Below are 17272 nucleotides of genomic sequence, written 5' to 3' on the forward strand. Positions count from 1 at the left end.
GACGCGTTTTTTTGCACCGGTAGCATTCAGCCAACTTCCGTGCAAATGATTCGTTGGTTATGAAATTCTCTCAACAACTTTCTACTCCCGCAGAGGTAAGACCTGCGAGGGTAAATGTGGATGCGGCGCCAATTACAGTCGGATGTGCACGAAGCCACTTATTTAGGGATCAACTGTACACGAAGAAGAGGTATACTTACCGAACACGCGCTTGTGACTCAACGTAGGACAGATACTAGTCACAGTAATCTTTGCCCCCACGATGATCATTCGAGATTCGAATGACTATGAAAATATCGTTCGTTTTCTTTAACCTGCGGCGTGAACTTTTTTTAGACTATAATTTGGTGTCAGGTTAACACTGCCTGATCTCCAATTTCCGAACGAATCACAAAAATTGACAATTTTTAGTCCTAATCGGTTACTTTTGTTCAATTTTAACGTCGACATGTTTTACAGTCTGATCAGTACTATCAAAAGGAAAAAAAAAAAAAAAGAAAAACCTCCCTCGAGGTTTGAGTTACCACGATGAAATACAAGAAGATTGAGATAGTTGATTCCGCAGAAGAAGGATAACCCCCACAAAATCGACCAGCTCCTCATCAGACGTGACAAATTTCGCAGGGTTGCCGCAAAGAGTAAATCTGATCCAGCGAGCGGACCACCTGCGGGAGAAGCAACCGGTCGGTATCGAGTGTCTTTGGTATCGAGGTCGACGATCGTCTAGGATGGAAGAGATCAGCTCAAAGCTCAATTAAGCCGACATTAGGGTTTTTTTCATCGACTTATACACTTAGCGGCCCTCGGGTTTGTGGCGCGATGCATGTGTGCACGTGGCATGCATGCCTACGCCTGTGTAGAAGCTGTTCGTACTTGTTGCATACAGTGTGTGTGAGTGTCCGGGGCGTTCGGGCTATTATTTATCGTCTGACTTATCCTCCCGGCTCATTTACCACAAAAGGAGGACCGCGTTAAGTCCCAAGCCTCAGGACTCTTGCGCGAGACGAGGCTAAGGTCGTCGCCGATTGGCCACCGCCTCCCCAATACGCCTCGTGATTCGCCGAGGCCTGCGAGGATGTATATTAGCTTTGTGATATCCTCCGCGAGCGACAGATGGAATATCTTATTAGTCGGACAATGGGCAATCAACGACCCTCGATCCTCCTCGTTCCTCTCCTTTCTCTCTTTACCCGTCCTTCCATTCGACTACGGAATTATTAATAATAATTATACAGGTACCCACGGATGAGCTTGAAATTATGAATATCGCGGGTTAAACGTCTGTGAACGAAGACATTCTTGAATAGTTTGAGGAATTTAAAAATCGAATTCCCTGGGGGAAGGGGAAGCCGTGGCGGGGCTGCATAAGACCTTCCAGAAATCACGGTTGAATTTCATTATCACAATCACACCGAAGACTGAACCTTCTAAAACGAATTCGTAACGTCGTTATACTTTCTCGTAATCATGATCGACTATTAAGCTATAACGAAAAAATTGTCACTTTCACATTTTGGTATGGGTTAAAAAATTTCAGAATATAGGTTCAAATATCATTAATTCGTACTAAATTGAATAAACTATTACTATTGTTTAAAAACAAAATTCATGCTCTGTCACTTCCAATTTCCGACTCATTTACAGACTTCTGATACGAACAGACAAGTGATTAAAACTTGTTATAATATTTTTGTCTCAATCACATAATTTTTCGGCAATTAAATTAGATCATAAGCACAACACTTCCGTTAGCAGGGGTTTCCGCCTGCATACCACAACGCTCTACTGGTTATATTTTTATCTCCCTCTCATCGCCGAAGTATAATCTTGACCTGGATAACCAGAAGCTCCCCCCTTGAGCACGTTGAGGATTTAAAACTCCGATACCGCGAAGCATCCGAGGAGAAGAAGAAGGAGGAGGAGGAGGAGAAATTGCAGGAGGTCAAAGGGCGCGGGATCCTTGCTGAGAGTGCTAATTCGCCCCCGCTGTGTAAAACGGTAAGTAGATTAAGGGAGGAGGGATGAAAGCAGGAAGAATTCGAAGCATTTTACGCTTCTCCTCCTTCTTCATCTTCTTCTCTTTTTTGTGCGTCCTTATCTCCTCTGAATATAATAAAAATATCAGCCGAAGAATTAGCCATGTGAGGAGTGATTTATTAATTCGATTAAACCTTATAAGCCATACGAAGAGCTTTTAATCTCGAACGACGAGACTAAGAAAACTTTCCGCTTTATGTATCGCTCCTTGTCACGCGAAGGCGCAGCTCTCAGCCCACGGCCTATACTAACGTAGCTGACTTGAACGCCACAGCTATTTCATTTCACTTTTTTTTCGTACACACGGGCAACTATCGTAAACGAAAAACGTGCTGGAAAAAGAAAATACGAATTAAATAGTGAAATGAGAGTAATTAAATCGAGAGTGGATGAGATCGGAATTTACGTGTTTTTTTTTTTTAACGAATTCCCAACAGTATAAGCTTTATTAATTGGATAGTTTTAACTGGCGGGTTACTGAATGCGGGATAATTTTTAATAAGAAGGAAAGGCATCCTGTATAATAAGACGGCGGCGTATGCGTGTAATCATTGCAATTAGAACGAGCCATCGTCAGCAGCATCGAACTAACGAAATGGGAGCAAAATCATAAAAGGTTAAAGCCACGTCCCCCTTCCTCCTTCTTTTTCTTCTTTATTTTCCGAATCGTTTTTATTAGTAGTACTTACTTCCCAACTCTCGTAGATCGCTCGGCGGCTTCCCCCGGCACCGTGCAGCACGGTGGAAATGGGTATAAAGCGTTGTTCGAATTAAGAATGAGAATGTTACACTCTTGTATGTCGTCCCAATTAAACGAAAGCTCGCCCTCGCGGAGTCCGGAACCACGTAGCAGTGTCGTTAAACTACTAATTAAAGATTTCTCCTCTCTCTCTCTTATTCTATCATTCATTCTTCCCGTCTCCTTCTCTCCGCTTCCCGACTTCGGATACTATCGGGGGGAATGACCGGACGATAAAACTACAACGAAATCATCTTTATACCCAGTCCAAGATTGATTGTCCGCCGACTTGCTCATCGATACAGCATCTTATAACATGGAGTCGAATTTCCAAAGTTGAACAGTATATTTTCCTATCGATAATTCACCCTCTGCGAAAGAAACTGATCACGCATATTAATAAAATCTCGTCTGACGAACGCGTTGTCGAGCCAGAGCTGAATAAAGAAAAAAAATAATAATAACAACAACAACAACAACAACAACAACAGCAAGAAGCACAGGGATGAAGGGAGGGAGAAGAAGGAGAAGACGGAGATTGCGCTTTATCGAATTAAGTCAATTAGTGCGACCTGCACGGCGAGGCTATGTCCTGCCACTTAACCGGCTATCGCCGTGGACACTCGAAAGCTTTCCAGTAACGAAAGATAACTTCTTCTATAATGCATACAGGTAGGTATAGCTACGCTCCTACGTATACGAGACGCGTCTGAATGGACCCCCCTCCATAGGTGCAGAGATCTTCCACGGCGAAATACGGTTTAGATCCAATGAAGGCACGCGAGTGTGTTTATCGCAATAGGTAACGGGCCTTGGACGGTGAAAAAGGAGAGAGCAGGATGGCCGCTCCGACGGATATCTCAGCGTCGAAAATCAGACTGCAGTTTCATTAACGAAAGAGATCCTTCATTCATAAGAGATCTGGGCCAAGCAAAGGCCGCAGGCCTGTTTGAGGAGAAGAGAGAGAGAGGAGAAGAGAGCCCCGAGAGAAATAGAGAAGGAGAAAGAGAGAGAGAGAGTGATTTGGGGGGGGGGGGGGGGAAGGAGACTGAGAGGAGAGAAGCCTCGGGAAAGGGACGGATGGTAGGACGCGTCGGAATCGCTATCAATTGCGGACTCTAACGCTAATTGATAAATCGTGTTAAGTTAATGAATGAGGCGGGCCCACCGCGTCGAGGGGATGAGAGAGAAGAGTAGAAGAACGCAGGGGGGGGGGGGGAGGAAACGAGAAGCCGGGAATCTCCTCCCCCAGCCGCTCAGCCGAGATGGAGATTCAAAAATCAAATTCCAACTTGTGTTTTCTTCGATCTGTCGTAGTATCTACGTAATGCGATGGTAGATCAAATGAATTTGCGTCGATTGTAAAACAGGTTCACTGATTTCTCAACATCGATACCAAACACATCAGCCCGCACCATTGGGTATCGTTGAATGAGTCATAAATTGGACGTACGTTGCATTGTCATAGAATATTGATTGAAACATGATGGCAAAATTTTTATTTATCGTTTACAATGTTAAATAATGATTTGTGACGACTCGTAGCACAGTACAGTAGTGCGATAGTATCTACAGAGTGCGCGCGGAGTTGGGCACGTTTAACGAAAAACGATACGAAAGACTAATTACCTGTTGATTATCCAGTATAGATAGAAGAAAAATTTTTTTTTTTCACATCGACTCACCAATTAAAACCAGATAAATACAAAAATATTGCATTGCTAATCTTCGTGAATGTACCGCGGTATTGCAACCCCCTCCTTGAGAGGGTCTAGTTTCGCGGGTGAAACGGTACCGAGAGGATATTCGCAAGACGGTTAATTCGCGGTCCCGAGGGGAGTGGAAATGGGGCAAGTCGCGGGTCGGGGAACGGGCGGAAGGAAGAAGGAAGGAGAGGAGGCGGAAGGGAGGAAGGGAGAAAGAGAAGACCGGAGAAGGGCGAAGCTATAAATCAGACGCTGAGTTATGGGGTAAGAGCGACGGGTTCTCCCTCGCCGAGTAATTTACCCTGACAAATGACGTACGAGCTTAATCGGTAGTTACGAGGACCTCTACCTGCCCCCGACGAGCCGTCCCCAGTCACCACGCGATGACCAAAATCAGTGGAAAAAGACCCGAGTGTTTGTGGATTAGCCGGACGGGGAGGTTGCCGGTACAACTTAAAACCGACGTAATACGTTATACGCTGATATTTTTATCAAGCGGGTGTATAATTTTTTTACAGGCTCAAAATTTACTTACAGGATGCCCGATCGGGTTACCCGAGTGCATGCGTGACGCGAAGGCAAAATCCTTTCCGTTTTTATTTCCTCCTCAACGGTGTCTCCGGGGTCCAGGAAAATCCCTGTTGGAAAATCATGCGGCCGCCGAACTCCATGGCTTCACAGAGCCCCGGCTTTGACCGACGAAACGAGTGTTTAAAATGTCACAACGGACACGCCGCGGCTTTGGAAAGTCCCGCATCTAAAATACGTGCCGGCATGGTGAATTTTCCATTGGGGTGGGGGAGGGATAACACCCCGCGTAAGCGCAAAACGATGACAAGTGAAAGAAGAAGTTTTTCACAGACGGAAGTTGAAGCTCCGTTTTGATGTTTGAAAAACGAGTATACAAAACCGAGAAGAACCTCCCGCGACACATGTTTATTCCGCAGGATATTCGCTCGTGTACGAGTGTTACGTACTTACAACGTATAACGTATAACGCGTAAGGAGAGAGGCGGGTGAGCAAATGCAGGGGCAGCGGCTTAAACTGCAGCTATTTATAACGGTGAATACGAAATGAAACGATCCTCTCCGGCTCCAGCTGGCCGGTTCAATTACAAAATTCTTTGCCGAGGCGTAAATTACGTTTAATATCTATGCCAGGGCGGAGGAACGCCAGAGCCCCGGCTTAATCTGTAGCAGTTTAGAAACAATTCACAGTGGTCAGCCCGGTTAGTGTCAAACGTACGTAACGCGCCACCCCTTTTTGGACCATCCCGGTAAAAGATGGCATCGTACAAAGGTCTCGTTTCGTTTCACATTGTACATACGTATGTACCAACGTACGTACGCAGCTCTACGCCAGGCTTGAACAACACGTGTCACACTTCCGTGTGTGTGTGCGTTTCACTCGCGTGTGGGTACGGCAGGCACTGCAAGAGGGTGATCCCTCCTCCGTTTCGCTTCCCCTAGACTCCGGAACAATGCTCTTTAATTTAGAGGGCCGCTGGACAGTAATTAAAATAACCTACCCTGTAACACATACTCCGTCAAGGGGTGCCCAACCCCGAACCTGCACAGGCAAATCCCGTCCCGAAAACATTTCTTCCAGCCCCCCTTAAGCTCCCTCTGACCGTTCTCCCTTATACACGCGAGGCGAGCCGTTCGATCCATCGGGAGTGTGTGTGTTATTGCTCGGCGAAACACCACATGGGAGGGCTGGAAAGAAATAACGGGGGGGAAAAAAAGAGAGACGCCGTATGAAAAATTCCACAAAACACTCGGCGAATTGAGCTGTGCGCAAACTGTAAAATCCAGTCCACCCGTCGCGGCGTCGTTCCTCGGAATATCTACGATGTTGGATATAAATTTTACTTTCGATTTTCCCTACTATTACAGAAAACAGTAAAGAATCTTACCGGTATTACATACATACACCTTTACGCACGAATGAGAGCGAAGAACCGTCTGCGGGTTTTTCATCCGACCTCGGCCGTTTTCGGCTCAATCTTCTTTTCTTTTTTTTTCTTTTTTTTTGTTATTATTTCTAGTTCTTTATCGTAATAAGTAGAACACACGCGAGGCGACAGCTGGACTCGCGCCGCAGGGCCCAATTATCATATTCCATTAGGCCTACGGGGAGGCGGATGGTGGGAGGTAGCGGCGAAGGGGGGGGGGGGGGGAGGAGGGGCCGAGGAGTCTAATGGAATTAACAAATCCCATAAAGTTTTAATCTATATACCGGAAGTAACACCATCTGTCGACCGGAATCCCTCCCCGTATAGTGGTGGTGAGTCGACGCACCTGCTTGCCGCTCGAAGAGTGCGCACAGTCGGCCTTTCAACGAGTGAACCCTGGCGTTATACACACTCTCGAAAAGTACACGATCACGGGCGAGGGACAAGTCTCCTACCTTTTTACCCTACGATAAGCCTGATTAGAAATAAAGACAATTGCAGAGGCGAATATTCCGGGTGTGTCAGTTTGAAATAGAATCATTTCTAAATACGGCATTCCCCTCCGCTGCGTATTCAGAGGTACGTATTTCACAGTGATTTTCTGTGAAAACTAGGCAGCCATGCGACAGCAATATTACCAGTTGGGTAGTAAAATTTTTGGCACTTGAATTGGTAAACCTTTTTCCATTACTGTAAGTCGCGATTCAATTCCACTCTCACGCAACACGTTCGTCTATCCTACGAAATTCTTTCTATACTTCCTGCGTCTCGGCTCGACTCACACGGAACCCGCTTCTAGTACCCCGGACGACAAATGTATAAGGTATTCCAATTTCTCACCCAATCAATTTATTTATGTATTTACGTTCGTACACACTGTTGGAGTGTGAATATACTCGATCCAAGTGAACGGAAAATCCGGTTCTGTCAAACGGACATAGAACTCGCCGATCACTCTCAAACTGATATTACATATATGCTAATCGAAGATTTCTACACATTCCAACGTTCTTTAGAATTGGTCAAAATTTTGGCAAAAATCAAAAGGGACTTTTTTGGTCTAAGATTTTCGCGATTTTTTAAGCCGGTATAACTTTTTGTCTTACAATTCAGTTCCGGAAATTTTCCCCCCTAATTGGCACTTATTCGAAGGGATTCAAAATATGAAGCCGCAACATCGTAGGATCAGCAGCTGAAAAAATGGGACAATATTTTACCGTTTCTTGGCTGTATCTTTAGAATGTGTGGTCTGATCGACTAAGGACTAATACCAATCGCTGTCTCTCGTTAAATATGTTGACATAAAGTATGAAAAATTGCTAAAAATGTTCATAAAAATCAAAAGAAATAGCCAAAAGTCTAACGAAGTTTCTGTTCGAAAAAAAATTGAAGACGATGATTTTTACATGACACCTAATTAGTACCAGAAGTGTATCCAACTCCTGTCTAGATTAATTTCTGAAATATCTAATGGTAATTTCGGTACTTTTCGTATTTGTATTGTACATTGAATTTTCCATCTATCGACAGAAAATTCGAGGAAAACTTAAACGAACACAAAATCCAACATTATGGATAAAACGGGAGGTACGCGAAACGAAAGAATTACAAAGTATGATATCACTAGAGCTCGGATAAATATGTATTAAAAATTACAAAATATGTACGTATAATATATACGTATGTCTTAAAAAACTAAAGATAAATTATGTTGAAATAAAATTTGTTCTACTCGACAATACTTGTTATTATTTGCTCCATATTTTTTCCCTAAGTCTATATCATAAGTCCACATTTTGTAATTTCTAATACATATTTATCTGGGTCCTAGAGATATCACAGCTGTCTTACCTCCGGGGTTTGACGTGTGTGGTTACGCAGACGGACACATACGTGAACACACCTGCATTGTGCAGTATATAGCGACCAGGCATGTATGTATGTATGTAGATACCTACGTACATACCCGATGCGGCATTATTTGATTAAATTCAAAAAGTTTCTCCTCAAAGACAGGATAGTTCCGTGGTAGGAAATCCCACTCAACCCTGAGCCCTCGAACTCGGAGGAATCCCCAATCCCCCGCGCTGTAACTGACTGACCCCCAGAGATTATTATTTTTTCATCATCTCGCGAGCCCGAGGCTGGCGGAGGGGGTGGAGGGGGCAGATGCGGGAGGGTAGGGGGGGGGGAGTATATTTCAGACGGATGGACCGTCCTGATAAATTGCATCTTTCTGACCAGCAGCCGAGTCTCTCCTCTCCCCCTCCTCTCCATTCCGCTGGTTTCGCTTCCCCGGTAGCTCTTATAACCCCCGGAAATATATACGGGACGGCAAATTGAAAACTAGCGATCGAAACCGCTTGAATAAAATATTCTTCAAATTTATTGCAACACCCTGCCCCGTCGTACCTATATGTATAGGCAGTTGGTGAACATCCCGTACCTAAATATATATATATATATATGCGTACACACATACTCGTATATAGATGTTGCCGAACCGAAAGGTTGTTAAACGCTGCGATCGTTGCGCCTGTAAGGCTTTGCGAAGCGAAAATTAAACACAAGTTTTGTGAAACTTTTGTCAACGTTTCGTAGACTTGCCAACGCCGGTAGAGAGGCTGTTGACTCGAGCAAATACTCGAGTGTCGAATATCGGTTGCGAATGAAGTGAGAAATCGAGACCATTAGCTCAATTGTGACGAACCAGATTTAACAAAATTATTAAACAATACTTGCCGTGACTGCAGTCAAAATTTGAAGTATTTATGAAAAAGTAGGAAATAGAAGGCGGAACAACGACACAATATAACCTATGTGACTTGCGGCTTGCAGGTTAAGCAAGGATATATCATTCCATCCGCAATCAATGTCTTTGATCAAAAGTCTTTCTTCAACTATTTCTATCAAGTTTTTGTTTCATCCGGGTTTGAAATTGAGAAGTCATTCGTTCGATGTGATTTTTTGTTCAATCGACTCCGAGCCGCGATCGTTGGAGAGTTGAAATTGTTCGTGACAAAGCGTGTAGATGGGATAGATGTAACTTGAAACGTGACTTTCTCGACAAATAAAGACATGTACAAGACCGGGTATAATACGCGGTACTGTAGCTTGGCTAATTCGTACAGTTTGTTTTCGATTAATTCCTCTTCTCGTGACAATGAGAGAAAAATGAAGAAGTAAAAGAGGTACCAAAAAAAAAAAAAAAAGAAAAACATAGAAGAAAATAGAAACGTTTTCTCGTTTCAACCGCACACACGTACACACACATAGACAGAGCAAATTGCGCGGCGATCTCCCGGGCGGTATGTCTGATTGTGAGAGCCACTGTCTAGCCCGGTGTAATATTCTCGCATCGAGGTAAAAACCTTCGAAATGAATTAACTTTTTGTCGACTATGAAGGCGGGATCAGCGGCGGAAAGCGGCGCGGCGACGGGGTCAGCCTCTGGCACTAAGAAATCGTTTTATCCCCCATTGTCGTTCCTCTTATACACCGTCGAGTGACTCGAATCCACGCAAGATCCGCGCGGTCAACATCTCCCGGAATTATCCCCCGGATAAATTTCACCGTCAGGTAGGTATAAAATAAAGTTGGTATGGATATCGGTTCGCCATTACCTTCGAGTAAAATTTGTCACACTTGTTCGCACTGATCCGCGGTAAGAAACGGCCATTTTTTTTTTTTTTTTGTATCGACGAAGAATCTAATTTGCAAAGAAACAGGATACCGAAATTGTTGCACGGAATACGTTAGGCTTGATTCGGATAAAATCAGGCAACCTTCTACGGAGAAAAATTTGAAATCATTTGATAAAATGACGTGTAATTTTTTGACACATAAAAAGATGAGTAAATTTTTACACAGAAATATCGTTATTACAAAATTTTTTATTTAAATCAGCCACTCGTATGGAGGGAATTAACGGATTAAAATAATTTTTCAAAAATATTGTCGCTCGGTGATGATCAAGGTTTCCTTCTGAACTATGACACGTATGAAAAACAAATAATACTACGGCGAAAATTGGTGTTGAATTTTTGTATAAAACTTGAAGCATCTTCACTAGAAATTATTGGTGAATATTATTGAATCTTTGTAAAATCTGCGTCAATTCGTTCCGTATACTTGTGGCTGATTGAAATTGAAAATTTCGAAAACGCGAAATATCTAAAAAGAAAGTTTTAAAACTTTTTAACGTAAAAGCACAGTTCCCCTTAAATGCGTCAAAGAGTAAGATATTACATTCCTGTACGATTCGCAGGAATGTTGCCGCCCGGATCCAACCGAGAAATTTTTATTCAACGAGGAAAATCATTTTCACGCGGCACCGGAAACAAGAGACAAGATCCAAAGATCGTGCATCCGTCCTGCTGCATAGAAAATAGGACAAGGAAGATCCGAATCCGCGATTCGTTTCCTACAGTAAGTACCCGCACAACACGCGGGCTGCTCTGATATCTACAGAAACGTCGAAGTTCGCTCGTCTGCACGGTACTGTAATTTATATTTAAATAAGATCGAATTGAAACCGCAAGGTAAATATACTGGCAGCGATTCTCCACGGTTCGTTGATACATGCGAAGGAAATTCGTCCGCGTACCAACACCTCTGCAAAAGATTCGTGCAAGTATTTACGCACATACATATTGCAACGCGGTTAAATTCCGGAGAGCCAACGGCCGATGCTCGACGTTTAACTTTTACCCCGATACGATTTTTGATTGGTTTGTGGTCGAACCGCTGCTGTCGTCCGGCTCGGCGTTACACGCATAATAAGGTATATGTAAACACGTTAGCGTAAACGCGTTCGGAGATCTCATCACATGCGATTACCTCCGGATCATTACTCGCCCACGAGGGAAGAAGGAGAGGAGAGGAGAGGTGAAAAAGAAAAGGGAGTCGACAGCTGCCGAGGCGCGAATAAAATCCCTATACCTGTATCGAGGAATAAAAATGAAGCTACCGAGGCAAAAAAATGGTTGAAACAAAAGTTACGAAAGCACACCTGTTCCGGCTGACGGATGTCTCCGAGATGCTCAACTGCACTTCAGCTGCAGTGTGCGGATATGTTGTGCATGGGCATTTTACTGATATACCGGAGGAGCCGAGAGAAATCGAGTCTATATATATAATATATATATATATACATATATGTTTATATGTACGTAAAAAAGAGAGATCAATTAAATAAGAAAGTTATAGAGCCTTTTGAATGAGTATCGTGAGAATGACACAATTCTTATGATTCATAGCTGCGAGCCAATCAACGGATTGTGAAATTTTTCACTCGAGCTGGTAAATTATTCTACTTGCAACGGTAGGTATGATATATAATACGTAATAATATAAGCTGCAGTCAATAAGCGTATAAGTGAGGAGAGTAGCCGAGGAGAAATGAGAGTTTTCTTCGATTAACGAGTATAATTCATTCAAATTGGTACTGTGTGAAAGTTATCGACAATTACGAGAATGATATCGACCGATCTAAGTGTCCGTCCGAGGTTTCGAATTAATCGCCAAACAACCTGCAACCAACCGGAGCGGAAGGTAAAAGCTCGAGAAGTCTGACACGAGAGAGTCGTCGACTCGCAACGAGCTCGAAGAACCTAATTAACTCTCCGGAGTTAATCAAGTGACGAGTTCCCGGAATAGTTTGGGACTCGATATTATAATGCCTCTGGTCGTTGTTTCTCAGCTTGTCGCGAAATTGCAATTCCTTTTTCCTCGTATTCGTCGTTTTCGATTTCGATCGTTTTGCAATATTACACGTATATCACAGGTACCTACGTATAATACAGGAATCATTTCACTCACCAAAGCCGTTTCTCGTCGTTAACGTTCAGGAAGTAAGACCGAACGGTCCTCGTTCACATTTAGAAAAAAGCCTGGCCGGTATCCATCTGGAAGAAATAAAGGATATTCAACGTCTCAATCTTGCCACTCCCTCGGGAATCATTAAAAACACATTTTTGACAGACGATAGGCGAAAGCTGGCCTGGTTTAGGCATCTAACGATCTTCCCTCTACGACGAGGGACGGTATCCCTGATCCTCGCACGTCGTTACACTCTACACTCGGAAGACATTTGGTACGGTTTTAAATCGACTAATGAACTTTGACGGTAATATCAGGGACAGACAGATGTCCAACAAACTGAAGCGCGCCGCACGATAATTATCGTAATTAACGAATCAATTAATAGATTAACTATAAGTTTTTAAAACAATGAATTGAAAGGATTTACCAATTCAAAATTATACAATTATGCAGAGTGAATTCATCTCTCTGTCCCTCTCTCTCGATTCTTGCGGCTGAAGGTACCTTTTAACAATTAACTAATGGATGCGTAATTGAAATAACACAGCCCTTGATACATGCGTGAGGGTGTATAATACATCGCAACGATGAGCGAGATAAAAATTGTGAAAAGAGAGACGAAGAGAGATAAAAAGAAGAAGTGAAAAAGAAATGCCTCGGCGATCGTTGTCCATAGAAAATTTTTTCGACATACTAATGAGCAAATAAAGTGACTAGAGTGAAAATTCATTAACAGTCTTGCTCGCGGCACCGGCATCAGCAGCACGCTGTGCTTTGCTGTGCTGTGCTGTGTACCAGGAATTGGCATAACTCCTTTCCGGGTAAAGTACCCAGGAGAAGGTAGGCTTGACAAAGGGCTAAAAATAAATGCATAATTAAACCGCGGCAAAACGCACACAGCTTCCTCGCTCGCGCGCGATACCGACGCCAAAGGCAAAACCCTGCACCGTGCTGCAGAGAAATTTACGTAAGTATATACGGATATGAGCTTCAAACCTCTTGTTCTTCTCGTCTCGCGGTAAGTATCGGGACATTCTTATACCCGACGCAGGTCTTCAAAGTCGAAGGTTGAAAACGGGGTTAATAATTACGTGCGTAACGGGTAACGAGGAAGTTGCGAGTCGTGTGCAGACGATTGCTCGCTTAACTCGTCCAGCAGGATTTAATGAACCCGATAGTGTCGAAGGACGACCTGTACGAAAGAAAGAGATCTATGTCTCATCTGTGTTCACATATTTCCATTGGTTCCCTGCACTTGCGATCTCCGGAAATGAAATGCACTGCACAGAGTAGGTACATGTATTATCGCGGTTTATAATCACAACATTTTTTCTCCCCCTTGTCTTCGATACCTCGGGTATCATTTGTCAAATGAAACTCGCCGTGGTTCCCTTGAAATTGGTGAAGAAGGAAGCTCGATCTCGAGAGGGTATACATATACAGGTTAGTTACGAACGGAGCGGAGATACGAAGCTACGATCAATCAAAGCCGTGCGCGAGGAAATAAAGACGAAGCAAAGAAATATCAGCGGCGGTCAGACCGCGATTCGTATCCTGGTGATAACGACCGTTAGTAGGTATAACGTTGTAGAAAATGAGAAAGAGAGGAGAAGATATAAGATAGAAGAAAGAATTGAGGGAACGCCGCCACGTCCCTCCAGCGTACAAACACCATGCGGCTATGCAGGCACAGGGTATGACACACAAATGAGACTCTGCATCCTCCGACTCTTGTATCCCCCAGGATCTCTTATAATGGCGTCCAGTTATTACGGGGCGGACAAGACACCGTCCGCATCGACATACTCGTAACTAACCACACTTGCACGCCCACGGCCAAACAGAATCAATGTCTACGTATGCAGCCGTGAATGTGTATAGGAATGATTATTTTCGCTGACGTCCATTCGCCGATCGCGTTACCATTTTTGGGAATCACCGTGAATGAAACGATTCGATGCCGAATCACTGCATTCTTCTTTCCGTCAGGTGCAATAAGATGTACTTCGTAATAAAATTTTGACCTCCGCACATCGTCCATAAATATCTATCAAATTTGTGTACAAGGGTTTTTCTTTAACGTGTAAATTAGGGAATTTTTCTCAGGATCGCGAGCAATAAATTAAAATGAGAATTTGTCATTTTAAACGCCCGTTGATTTACAAAAATTAACGATCAGTATACACGGTTGAAATAAAATATTCCAACAGGTCAATTAAAGTTTTCGGGGTTGATTTGACCATTTTTTAATGTATTACCAAGTGAAAAAGAAATATGATGAACGACGAATTACATGACATGTTGATATGACAATTTGAATGTTAAAATTACAAAAATTTCTATCACATTTACTAACAAATATGTAACAAATAACACTAATCCCTGCTGGAACATTATATTTAGTTAATTTGTTCAAACAGTGTACTTTGATTTCAAAGTTTCGATTTTACCACTGCTTAAACCCGGGTACGTTTATAGACCATTGAGACGTGAAATAGGTAATGCATAGCATAAATAACTCAAATTCCAGCAGGCCAACATGTCTCATTGTCAGTAGCAATAATCCATGATTTGAAACTGTCGGTTGAAAAGTTCAAATTTATATTTCTAACAACGTTAAGAATCTATACGTATCCCCGTATTTGAGGAAACGTTCGAACTAGCTTCACAGCATTTGAAGCGACTGTTACACCGGAAGGGAATTCTCCAACAACAAAGCTTTGCATCGCTCCTAACCCAAAATGAGTACTTTGAAAAGTTCACGCGCCGTTGGACCAGAGACAATCAGATTTTAATGACGCAATTTATGAAAAAACATTGGAGAATTATATCGTCCGACAAAGGTGCGCGTACCGAGCTCACATATTTCATGCTATCTACCCAGGTGTGTATATATATGTATACATACATATACATATATGCAGGTAACAGTATCCACGCGTTTAATTATTGTACCTAGGTAGCTAGCTGGGTGGATAGGCACCCGGCAGTCCGGGCTTTGTATTAACAGCGAGCGTATGAGAATAGGGACGAGAAGAGAAGGGGAAGGGGAAGGAAAAGGAAGGGAAGGGATGGAGCCGGGTAGATATACTAATTTCATTTCACGACTTCCTGCCATTCTTGCCGGTGAGCGACGTGTCCTGTCGTGACGTCATCACTCCGCAACAACATTCGCGCTCTCTTCTTCACGGATCCGCGAACCCGATAACACCTACGTACCTACTTTCAAAACGCCTAAATTATCTACCAAATTGTTGTTTTTCATCGCTCATCTCTGCCCCCCTCCTCCCCTGCCTCTCTATCGCTCTTCCTGCCGCGTATGTTGTACAGTTACACCTCGAGTTGACCCGTTATTTCTTGATTGTTTTGTCACGCTCAGGTGACCGCTTGAATAACAAAATTATACTTAAAACCTGCACCGCCGCAGGAACAAACAACGAGAACTGTAATTATAAATTTAATATAAATAGCAAAAGGAAGTTGTACGTTTAGAAATGTATCATCTATCTATACGCCCACCGGCTGCAGACTGCAGGGAATTGTTGATTTAATCAAAATGTTCCCTGAACCCAAAACATCGTACGTATAATCACAAGATACGCTGCTTAACCATGAGCTAATACACGGACACGGGGTTAACGCAGGATGTCTGATTCCGAGGTAAAGATATCCCTTTCGAACTTTTCGATTTTCTTTGCGTTTCTTGTTTCTTATTATTTATTTTTTCAATCTATTTTCATTTCCCTCCATCGCCGCTGTTACGCTGCACGATGGAAGAGTAGCGTGACAGTGCCGATCGTAGTTCCGAATCAATGATTCCCCCAACGTTTCAATAAGATTTGAAAAGGTGAGTTTACCGCCCCTAGCAGATTGCAATACACCTGCATATCAACAAACCGGAAGGCCATTCATCCCCACGTCGGAGTATCTTGTTTAAACCGTAACACAGAGCCTTGGCTGTGCAGGGGGTGATCAATACTTGTGGAATTAATCTCTGGCTAGAGAATATATCTACGAGCTGGTAATTATTGTTCGGCGCGCATACATTCGTGTTTGTTTTTGCACGGTTAGAAGTGGATGTGTATAAGGTGTATACCGCAGAGCTGTGTGGTGTGCCTGTGACACGTGTGTGTGTGCGAGGGGCACGGCTATTATGCATACACGATGCAATCTCCTCAGCGGTGAGACGGTCTCTCTCTCTCTCTCTCTCTCTCTCTCTCTGACCCTCTATCTTGCCCTTCCTCTCTCGCTCTTTCGCTCTCTCGCTCTATCCGCGAGCGAGTAAGATCCGCAGTAATTGCCAGCTCGTAGGGAAGATGAAGAAGATGAAGCACAAAGTCGTAAAGGAAAAAATTCGCCGGATATCTCGTGGAAGTAAATATTTACTCCCCGCTAATTACCCGCGTAAACCATTCATTACCGTACTTCGTTAGCGGCCAATCATTTTCTCAATTTCACCCTTTTTCATCTTTTTATATATACCTACGTACCTAGATATAACATTATGCCGCTGTGTAACGAAGGGTTGAAAAATCGTTAAATTAATTCGAAGCCCTGCAAATCAACGCGGAATCGCACGTTTTTCACGGCGTTAGAAAGGCGTTTAATATACTGTTCACGTTACACGCGTACAACGACACTTTTCGCAAAATCAATTTCCGTCAGAGGTAGGTAGAGTATAATATGCGTCTTATATGCATACCACCACCTACAGGGGTTGGAGTGAGCGGACGTAGGGCTGAGGATTCAAGCATCGGGTGATACAGTCTGTTTACAGCTTCTAATATTCCACCGGGCAATTCCAGCAATAAATTTCACCTCCTCGTAAAATCGCTGTACACAAGGATTCCCTATCTCGCCTCGTCCAGAGTTCCCGCGCGGATCCTCCGCATCGGCATCCCAGTGTCTCTTCACCTTCCCTCTTTCTCTTTATTCCTCTTTTACAACCCCGATTCGTCTATTCGACGAGGTCGCGCATTGTATGTTGCAAAAAAAAAAAAAATTGACTACAAA

At 43.3% G+C, this 17272-nt stretch overlaps 1 long non-coding RNA gene across 1 annotated transcript in view; it reads right to left on the reverse strand.

Annotated features, from left to right (window-relative positions):
• Positions 1-17272, reverse strand: part of LOC124211408 (uncharacterized) — a 164435-nt gene that overhangs the window by 68342 nt on the left and 78821 nt on the right. The window contains exon 4 of the long non-coding RNA XR_006881450.2: positions 12257-12342. This is a non-coding gene — a long non-coding RNA (uncharacterized lncRNA). The remainder of the gene's footprint in view (positions 1-12256; positions 12343-17272) is intronic.

This window comes from Neodiprion pinetum, chromosome 2 (assembly GCF_021155775.2).
Source record: "Neodiprion pinetum isolate iyNeoPine1 chromosome 2, iyNeoPine1.2, whole genome shotgun sequence".
Taxonomy (NCBI): domain Eukaryota; kingdom Metazoa; phylum Arthropoda; class Insecta; order Hymenoptera; family Diprionidae; genus Neodiprion; species Neodiprion pinetum.